Raw genomic sequence first — 11,193 nt, 5'->3', positions numbered from 1 at the left:
GGGGGTAGAGAGGGGAGAATAATAATAATAAAAAAATATGCAAAACAAGAGATGCACAAGACAATTGCTCACCACCTGCTGACGATGGCCAGCCAGTCCCCAAGCTGCAGTGTCCTATGGCCAGCTCCCCCTCAGTTTATATACTGGGCATGATGAAATATGGTATAGAATACCCCTCTGGCTAGTTTAGGTCAATCATCTTTGCTGTGTCCCCTCCCAGCTTCTTGTACACTCCTAGCCTAGGCTGGCAGGGCAGTAGGAGAAGCTGGAAAATCTTTGACTTAGTATAAACACTCCTTAGCAACAACTAAAACATCAATGTGTTATCAACATTATTCTTGTCCTAAATCCAAAACACAGCAGTATACCAGCTACTAGGAAGAAAATTAACTTTATTCCAACTAAAACCAGAACACACCTCTACCCCACCAAAAACCCCCAAAACTTTGAACCAAAACACATTACCATACAGTGGACAATACAGGCACACATAGTGTAAGGGTAGTCCATGCCTTACCCCATTGTAACACCCTGAAGCTTCTTCTGGGAAAAGAAGCTGAGTCAAGATTGCGGTCAAAAAATCAGCTTTCCAAGCTCTTTGGTGAATACCAAAGACTACACAAAAGGTACCATATTACTTTGAGGAGTTAAGAGAATTAGGGTGAACGATGCATATAATAGATGTCCCATCTTTAGGCTGAAGAGTCTATATATATCTTTGATTTACCCACAGTACCTGTCAAGATCAGAATGTCAGTTCAGTGACTGCATGGAAATGAAACAGCTCTCTGCCTTGCTATCCTCCCATACACATAATCTATTCCACCTAAAATCAGATGTTTCATTTCAATGCATTGAATGAACTGAGTTTCTGATCTTGACAGATACTGTGAGTCAGTCAAAGATACAGATGCACCATAGTTTACTTCCCCCATTAACATGACTCGAGGGCATAAGTGCTCAAGTGGCTGTTAAACCCTTTAATGGGCATCTCTTTCAACTTTCATATATCCTGCAGTAAATCTCTTAGGATCCTACTGTGGGGCATGCAGGTAATAATCTGTCCTGTGTTATACTATGATGAATCTATTGAGCGGAAACTCTAGCAGCAACAAAACTGTGTTCTGGATAAAGCTGGGGGGAAACAGCAGAGACTGATACCTGGAGTCAGAGAACTGACTTGTGAGATGTATAAAAGGAACTGTCTTGGGATACACAATCAAAATCAAGTTTTTTAACAAAGGATAACTTGCAGTAGTCTACTGTAGGCAAGATGCACCTGCCAGTGTCATAGGTGGGGATGATCGAGGATCTGACCTTGTGTTATTGTTAGAATTAGGACAATTTTGGTATAGGAAAGGTGTAGGTCCATGCTGTAGATTCACGCTTTGGAACTGGAGACAGTGGCTTATTGTTTATGTGCTGTCCTTAAAAAGGCAGCAAAAGAGATAAAGAAATTACTAAAGGAAAAAGTGAGTGGAATTCCTCTGTTTTGGCATCTGTATCTGAGTTGGCCATTTTAGGCTGTTTTTATAGCCCGTGGAGAGAAATGGGCATTTTTAGGGCACAATTCATCTGATATATTTTAGACAGTGACTTTTTAGTGAGATGAATCACAGTGTATAAACACTTATTTTTCTGCATTGGCTATAAACAGAGCTTAAGTGTGACTAGCTCAGACTGAAGAATACAGTGCCTGTACCAGTTCTACAATTTTTGACAGTAGATAGTCTATGGAATTAGACAGATAATTGTCTTTCTACTTCATTTTTTATGACCCAAATAAGAAAACTGATGTAATTTATTTATTTTACTTTTCATTTCTGTTGTTTCTCTTTCTAAACATATAAAGAGCACACCGTGCAATGAAGGTAGAACCTTTCTGTTTATTAATAAACATAAGCTCAGACATTCACATCATAGATGTCTGTGTTTTGTAAAGTGAATGTCATTCTAAGAAGACAATGAAAAATAACTCAAATGATTTCTCAAACAATGGGGCATACATCCAACAGACATATATCCTAAAACTCAGTAATGAAGGAGTAGACTGAAAGTGCCACCTCAGGAACCAGGACTTCATGCATCACTCAACAAAGTTATTATGTGCTCCTCTGTTGTGGTCACTCCTGAGAGCCTTGTTTGAAAATATTCCATCTCTCTTGTCATTAAGGGTCACTAAATCTATTTACATCATAATTCATGAGGAAACCATAGGGTACTGGAGATTTTAGGAGCATTTACAGTAGTGTTTCCTATCATTGCTGAGTTAGACTGTTAGTTTCCTTGAGCTCTCAATAATATCACTGGCAGTGAGAAACCTTTACAAAAGGTGATTCAGAATAACATTGCAAGATAGGTGCTCTAAAAGAATCTGTCTGAGTAAAGTGGCACGCATGCAATCACATAAGACTCACCATAAAACTAATTTCTGGAGATTTTAGGACCTAATTAAAAATAAGAGAGTTAGTGTACCTACAAGAGGACAAAGCTTGGAATTTATTTAAGATGTAGAATAAAAAAAAAAATCTAATTCTTTCTTAACCTGCCATGGAGATTTTATACCTATTATTTGCATTTTTATTTTATTTAAATATTGTGGATATTTTGGTTGTTTCTCTTCTCAGTAGAAATGCTTTACTCCTAGTATGTAAGACCACCTATAAGTTTAAATTAGCAATCAGTCTTGTTTGAACTTTACTTGCAAAAAGACCCGCTTTTATTATACTTCTTTTCCCCCAAATTCTTTAATTCCCTTTCCTCCTCAAACTTTACTGTAGTTAATGACATTATAAAAATGAGGAAAACAGATGATGAAAGTGCATATTCAGACTTAGTGAACTTATTCTTGACCATATTGAGTAAAGTCTGTGTATTGTGTTCAGCTGAAACAACTTCACAGAATCACAGAACGGTAGGGGTTGGAAAGCACCTCAGGAGATCACCTAGTCCAACCCCCCTGTCAAAGCAGATTGCCTGCAACAGGTTGCACAGGGAAGCGTCCAGGCAGGTTTTGAACATTTCCAGAGATGGAGACTCTATAACCTCTCTGGGAAGCTTACTCCAGTGCTACGTCACCCTTACAGTAAATAAGCTTTTCCTTAATTTTGTGTAGAATTTTCAGTGTTCCAGTTTGTACGCATTGCCCCTTGTCCTGTCACTGAGCACCACAGAAAAAAGTCCAGCCCCAGCCCAGCCCCATCCATTTGTCCCCCGCACTTCAGGTATTTATAGACATTATAAGATCTCCTCTCAGTCTTCTCTTCTCCAGGCTGAAGAGTCCCAGCTCTCTCAACCTCTCCCCATAAGGCAGATGCTCCAGACCCCTAATCAGCTGCCTGTAGAAGGCCTCATCCACTTCCTCATCCTGATCAGGTGGCCTATAGTAAACACCCACGACAATGTCACTTGTGTTAGTGTGCCCCTTAATTTTCACCCATAAACTCTCCACTCTTTCATCTTCCTAGGTGGAGCTGGATACACTCTAGATACTCTCTCACATAAAGGGCAACCCCACTAACCTGCCTTGCTGGTCTGTCTTTCCTAAAGAGGACATAACCATCCATGACAGTATTCCAATCATACGAGCTGTCCCACCACGTCTCTGTGATCGCAATTACATTGTGACACTGGCACTACACACAGGTTTCTAGCTCTTCCTGTTTATTCCCCATGCTGCATGCATTTGTAGACAAACATTTAAGAGAGGGGAAGGGAGTGGAGCATCCAGGTAACTCACTTAGGAGAAGGGAGTGGAGCATCCAGGTAACCCCAAGGGGATGCAAGAGGACCTCCTGTAGTTGTGCACACCCTTGAGGTGTCTGACCTCCTGGCTCTAGTCATGGGAGGCAGTTAAGGAAGATGTGTTACTCTGACAATTGGCCTGTCCCATTCCCCAGTCTACTGCAATGGCATGAGCATTGCTACTTTGGACCCCACCCCCCAACCCATTCAGTTTAAAGCCCACTTTACTAGGTTAGCCAGCTTGTGCCAAAGATTGCCTGGCCTCTTCTAGACAGGTGGATCCCATCCCTCCCTAATAGATTATAATCTATATAGGAAGTTCCATTATCATAAAAATCAAAACACTTGAGTTGACATCAGCAACGTAGCCAGGAGTTTATGTGCATTTTGTGTTTATTTCTGGCTTTCCACCTTCCTCCAACAGGCAGAATGGAGGAGAAAATAACCTGGGCATCCATGTTTTTCACTTGCCTACCCAGGGCTTTATAATCTTCCTTGATTCTGCCTCTGTTGTGCCTTGTAGCATCATTGGTGCCCACATGGAAGATCAACACAGGACAGTGTTCTGTTTCTTTGACAAGTTGTGGCACCCTCACAGCAACGTCCCAGATCTGGGCTCCCAGGAGGCAGCAGACCTCTAGAGACTCCCTGTCAGTTGGGCAGAGGGGACCCTTGGTGCCCTTTAACAGGGAGTTACCCACTACAAGCACCCGGCATTTCTTTTTCCGATATCCACTGCAGGATGCTGGTGCAGTTACTTCCTTCAGATATTGGTCCTGTGTGTTAAGGGGTTCTATAGGTGTGAGCTTCAAATCGGTTTTTGGTGGTGATGGTGGAGGGTGGGAGCTGAAGTGGAGCTTTGCTTTTCCAGGTCATCAAGGTGCCTCCATCACAGTGTCATCCCCTAGTGGGACATGATTCTCAAATAACCTATCTCTTTCTCAGTCCCTCTAATGCAATGCAGCCTTTTGACTGCTTCTTGCAGCTCAGCTACCTGGCACAAGAGATCATCCATCTCTGCACATCTAGCACAGATCCTCACCTTTATCATTAGGAGAAGGTTCAGGGCACTCAGTCAAGACAGCCACCTGAACCCAAGTCTCCTTTCTTACCAGCTCTGTCTGGGTGGATGCATCAGACATCTCTGGTGGTTGACCTGAAGGGGGTTTTAGCTCTCAGACGAGTGCTCACAACCATACTCCCAGGAATCACAAGCACTTCCCCTGGCAGTAGACCTGCAAGCTAGCTGCTGCAATGGAATACCTCTTCCAGCACAACTAAAGTGAGCCACCCTACGCCCTTCCCTGCTTGCCCTGCCTGCACGAGCTGCTGTGCCAACTGCCACCCCACACCCCGTTTTCCCATCCTGGTCCCTCGAGCTCCCTGAGGGCTGTTTAAACGTGCCATGGTTGCCCCTGGGAATGCCCTCACTGCGTCAGCCCAGCTCGCAAGATCTGTGGACTTCCCTTGCTCCGGGACCTTCCCCTCCTCAGCATGTGCTCAGCTGCAGAACTTACTGTTGCCACCGCTGTGCTCCTCCTTGTTTACTTATTAATCATATCTTTATTATATTGATATGATTTAAGACACCAAAGATGAAAGCCTTCTGTCCCTAATCTGGAGCAATATTTTACAATTTCTTCAGAGGAAAAGTAAATTGGATATTTACCTTAAAACTCTGGAGATAAAATCATCAAAGATGTTTTTTTTAAGATTTATTCACTCCTTGCTACCAAGCTTTGTTTATTTAGCTATTTCTTGGGAAAAAAAGACAGTTCAAAAAACATTTTTTGTCATTAGAAATCTTGATAGCAAATAGTATTTTATTGCCATGGCTTGAGTTTGTTTATAATAAGTGACATACAAAATAGTGGAAAAGGTCACTTAAGCCTTTATTGATCATCATATTTGTCTTAAGCTAAGATTAAGAAAGTTTACTCACTACACCTGACAGGTTGGCCTTATCATCCAGTCATTTTGTTGATGTTTTTTTCTTTAGGATTTCTTTTAAAATAAAAAAGGCAGAGGAAAGGGTTTTGCTCAGGTTACTAAATTATCTCTGACACAACCTAACAGATACCACCAAACATAATGTTAGTAAACAGATAAATTGAACCTGGAAGGAAAATGAGATAAGCATCTCCTAAAAAAAAATAATAAAAAAATGAAACTAATCTGCTACAGGACAGAGGTTGTAATCCCTTCTCCTTCCCTACTATCCCTTTGAATCATGGTGCATCAGTTTAATGAAATGAAGCTCCAGCTGCTCACTGAATAGCAGAGATTTCCACAGAGAAATGCCTGCAGAAGTATGCAGGCTTTGGAGAGATGTACCCTACACAAATGGAATTAGTTTTACTTGACAGGTCAGAGATATAGGGTAGCATGGACCTGCTCACTGAAAGCAGCTTTAGATAAGTCCATGCTCTCACAGAGATCCCATGCTACTCACCTTCATGGATGAAATGCCTATTAGCTCAACATGTAGTTATTCATCCAAGGCCTTTTTTCACTCTGCCTAGAGCCACTTTTCTGAAGCCTAGAGGAAATTTGTTGATTAAGGTTGAAATAATCCTCATGGTAATTGAAAGCTGCTAGTGTACCTGGTCTGCTTCCTTTCTATGACACATTTATTTACAAGGTCTCTAATTCAGCATTAACTCAGAAGGCAGAATCAGTGATGATACTTTTATCAGTAGCTACTAACCCCTCCCCCTACAGATCCTACTTAGATTGCATGACCTAATTGCATTACAGCACAAGGTAACAAGAAGCAGATTTTATGCTACCTCTAAAACCCTCTCCATTAGTTATACAATCAACATCAACTAATATAATAGATCAAGGCTAGACTAGTCCATAAATATCAAAGTCCAATGAACAGCAAAAATAATTTTGATTCTTTCATGTTAAAAACCAAATAAATGCAACCAAGGCTACCAGTTTGTGAATCCATTAATAGCTTCCGAGATATTAGCTGGGCTTCCGCTAGTAAATCTGGCTGTAGAATCAGAGCTGAAAATGACAAGTTTTGGATGTATCTTGTCAACACTGGATTATTCTACTGAAAAAAAATTACCATAGCACTATATTTTGTGTGTGAAAATATATGAAGTTCAGCACACAAAACATTCTAAAAAAACCCAAGCAATAAATGAAGCATCTTACAGAGAATTGTTTTCATTTTGTAGCTGCTTATTCATCAAAACTTTCTGAAGTTTGTTGGTTTGGTTTTTTTTAAAGAATAAGCCAATTGTTGGTCCCACCCACTCATACATAGTTTTCCAAGACTTCCCTACAGAATGAGTTATTTTATTGATCAGGAAGCTGTTGTCTGGGTGCTCAGTGGAAAGTCTTAATGAAACATTTATCTTAGAAAAAGATTACTAATATGGCCAGCGAAAACCAATTTTCTCACATTTAATCTCCTAATCTATTTTATATTATTTCCCAGGGGTATCATGAGCTTCACAGACACAGGGCTTTGTGCAAATAATCAATTATATAGCAGAATCTCATGAGTTTGAGAGCTGCTGTGCTACAGATAGCCATCTTTCTAAATGGACTTCATTCTCTTCTGAAATAGTCAAACTTTGTCTAACTAGAGGGTAAAGGACCCAGCAATGCCATTTGTAAATAAATAAAGAAATAAATAGATTCGGAAAGCACCAATAAAAATTTGTTGCTTTTTGATCTTGGCAGGATACCCTAAATGCACATTATTATGTAAGTTCTGTGAAACAATATGCCAGGATGCAATGTTAAAACATCCTTCAATACCTGACATAGGTCCATTATGTACTACACAAAGAGTATCTCCCCAGAAGTTCATACTTATCACAAAAAATGTTACTTGTTCCTCATCATATAAAACCTCTCAGGGTTGTTCACTTCTGGTAATGCCACCTTCTGACAAGCCATGAACACTGTGAAGCACAAACTCAGTGGTTAGCATCACCTTTTGAGTTAAGGTTACATCAAATGATTGATCCACATTAGTCATACACATATGCAACTGTATTTTTTTTTCTCCACATCAGGATTACAAATGACTAAACGATTGCAGATGACATAAAACTGGGAAGAGTGGCTGATACGACACAGGGTTGTGCTGCAATCCAAAAGGACCTTGACAGTATGGAGAAATGGGCTGACAGGAACCTCATGAACATCAATAAGGGGAATTTCAAAGTCCTTCACCAATAAAAACCCTATGCACCAATATATGTTGGGGGCCTCCCAGCTGGAAAGCAGCATAGCAGAAAAGGACCTGGCAGTCATGGTGGACATGAAGTTGAATAAGAGCCGGCAGTGTACCCTTGCAGCAAAGGTAGCAGTGGGAAAATAATGGAAGATTGGCCAGGAGGATTGCAAACCTGCTCAAGTGACTTGCAGCTGAGGTGTTGAAAGACACGTATATCATACTAATAGCTGTTTAGCTTTGTGTGTTTTACAAGCAGAACATCCGTGTTTAGATAATATTGGTCTGTGATAGACCAGTAGGCACCCTGTTGAACATGCTTGAGATTCCTGCCTTGCTATGGGAAAGGTCAAAGCACAGTGGTGAACTATGTCTGTGCGAATCCCTGATATACAGGTGGAAACAGCAGGTTTTGGTGATCCTCTAGCATGGACTGAGATCTATGATGCCTGTGTTCCCGCTTGTGTGCATCTGCCCAGGTGCTGTATGGGGATCCCCAGGTTGGTGAGGTAACAAAAATAAATTTACTCTTTGTGTTTCATCCATGGTTTTGTGGTTGTTCCTGCACACTGCCTGTGCTACCTCACACAAAGGCAAATGGAATCCTGGGCTGCATTAGCCAAAGTATTGCTAACAGTCAAGGGCAGTGATCGTTTTCCTCTACTCAGCACTGATGAGGCCACATGGAGTGCTGTATTCAGTTCTGAGCTCCTCAGTACAAGAGAGATATGGACATATTGGAGATACTACGACAAAGCGTCACAGAGATCATTAAGGAACTGGAGCATCTCCTGTATGAGGAAAGGCTGAGAGAGATGGGATTGTTCAGCCTAGAGAGAAGTCTTGGGGGGAATCTCATCAGTATACACAAGTACCCAAAGGGAGGGTGAAAGAAGACAGAGCAAGACTCTTTTCAGTGGTGCCCAGTGACAGGAGCAGAGACAATGGGCACTAATTGTAACACAGCAGGTTCCCTCTGAACATCAGGAAAGACATTTTGACTGTGAGGGTGATGGAGCCCTGTCACAGGCTGTCCAGAGCAGATGTAGATCTCTCTCCTTGGAGATATTAAAAAACTACCTGGACACAGTCCTGGGCACCTGGCTCCATGTGATGACTTGAACAAGGGAATTGGAACAGATGACTTCCAGATGTCCCCTCCAACCTCAACCTGTGATTCTTCAGTTCTGTAAAAAAGCTAATCACCTTTCTGTTAGATGAGGCTACAGGATGTACTGTAGAGAAAACCATGGCCAGATTTAGCCAGGGTCAGGTGAAACATTTCTCATCAAGCCTAATTGGCTTTGGTCAAACACTTAAGTTGGTTTTCTTTTCACCACAAAAATAAGTTTGTCTACATCTCTGTGCAATTCCAACAGTAATGCCCAGGGTACTTGATTATGGCAAAGGACAGGCTCTTAGCTATAAACTTCAGGTAAGAGCCTGTAGGATCTTGAGTCAAAAGTTACCTCACAGAGTAAGTTTTGCGGAGAGATTAGCTCATGCAATCTGTACTTTGGGCGGAGGGACTGAGATCTGCAGAGGTTTCTTCAAATCAGGATGTCCCTCTAGTTTATTCAGTTTGGTGCCTAATAGACTCAAGGAACATTGTTTGTCTGATGGTCCATAGTATGTGGTAATCCCTGTACTCACATATTATAGAAAGGTACTGTATGATAATTGTCCATAAAAGTTTTAGCTTGCTTTTGAATCTGTCAGTGCTTGTATCCATGCCATTCTTTCATTCATTGGTGAGTCAATGGATAAAATCTGTTCAATATCTACTTAACTCAATCTCTATCTTCATCTTTCTAGAAATTCTTTTCTCTGACTGGTGCCCAGTGGTATTTTCAATACTCAAGAATTTCTGTCTGTATTTCTGATGCAGCCTAAACCCCAACTCCTTTATCTCTAAAAGTTTCTAAATGCACTCTCTCTGAATATTACAGTGAGCTGTCCCCCCTTCATGCCCATGCTCTTCTATTTTCTTGTCTGCTTTGTCTCTGTGGAATAGAACTTCAGGGCTCTTTCAGATTTTTTTGTCATTTTTTCTTGCTTTTCAGGCTCTTTCACATGCCATTAACTCATTGTCTATATCGTTTTTCTAAAACTCATCTTTTATACTACAACTTACTTGATAAAATATATCCAATGATGTACACAGCCATCCGTCCAGTGATGGATTAGCTAGTGCTTTACTGTCTAAGTCAATATGTCTTCACACTTCTTAGCCATCTCTTCCCCTTGATTAGACTTGACTCTTCCAAGTCAGAAGAAATACACTACATTTTGCTTAGAGCACTATGGCCAAAGTAAGTTTTGTGGTTCCATTTTATGTCACTCTGAAGCTGTCAGACAGGAAAGACACTTCATCCTCCAATACCCACATCGAATTTAAGCTCTTTACTTTTCCATATTGTTTGGTAACTTGCCTCATCTGAAGCATCTGTTTCCTCCCAAACTCTCATCCCTTTTCTCAGACTGTTGGAGTCTGTATATATCTGTATACTACATCTGCGTTTGAAATAATCTCTCACTTTCTGTGGATCAAGGATCAATACGCCTTTCAAATCCTTTTTTAAAACACACTTCTTTGGCCCATCCTTTTACCAGTGTTAATTTTGAGTAATCTGCCTACTTATATACCTCTTTTTAAATTTCTGTATCTAGAATATAAATTTCAGAAGACATTATAATCTTTAAACCATTTGTTTTGAGGATGTGGAGCTACACAATGATAAGTCATCCAAAAAAATGTACTTATGGAGTAAAGTAGCCTGAGATCTACCCTCTGGATTTGTTAGGCTCATTCTGAGTTAAACCTTCCTTTCCCTCAGACCAGTTTTTACTTCCCTGCTGACAGTGACAGTAAACACCCTGCCTGTCAGCCTTAATTAAATATTTTATATGGACTTTCAGGCTTGCAGTAAGAGAGAGAGTGAATCTTGCTGGGAGTCTATCTGAGCTCCATGGAATAGCTTATCTGTTATAATTCTCCAGTTTACTACCAACCGTAGCTCAAATGTATATCACAACCTAGGGTTTGTTTTCTTCATTTTGTGTAAGAAGACCATGACACATGCAAAATTTAATAATAGGCATGTAAAAAATTTCCTTTTTTTAGTTTTCTTTTCTTTTTTTTTCCTTTTTTTTTTCCCTGAAAATATTTCCTTTGCTACTTTATAAAGAGGACTGAATGCAATCCTTGAGGCACCATACACAGTTTCCAAAAAGAAAAGCTGAAAAAT

Source organism: Antrostomus carolinensis, unplaced genomic scaffold, assembly GCF_000700745.2.
Source record: "Antrostomus carolinensis isolate BGI_N321 unplaced genomic scaffold, ASM70074v2 scaffold3206, whole genome shotgun sequence".
In the NCBI taxonomy this organism is placed as follows: Eukaryota; Metazoa; Chordata; class Aves; order Caprimulgiformes; family Caprimulgidae; genus Antrostomus; species Antrostomus carolinensis.
The sequence above is the reverse complement of the archived record's forward strand: the minus strand, read 5'-3'. Positions refer to the sequence as shown.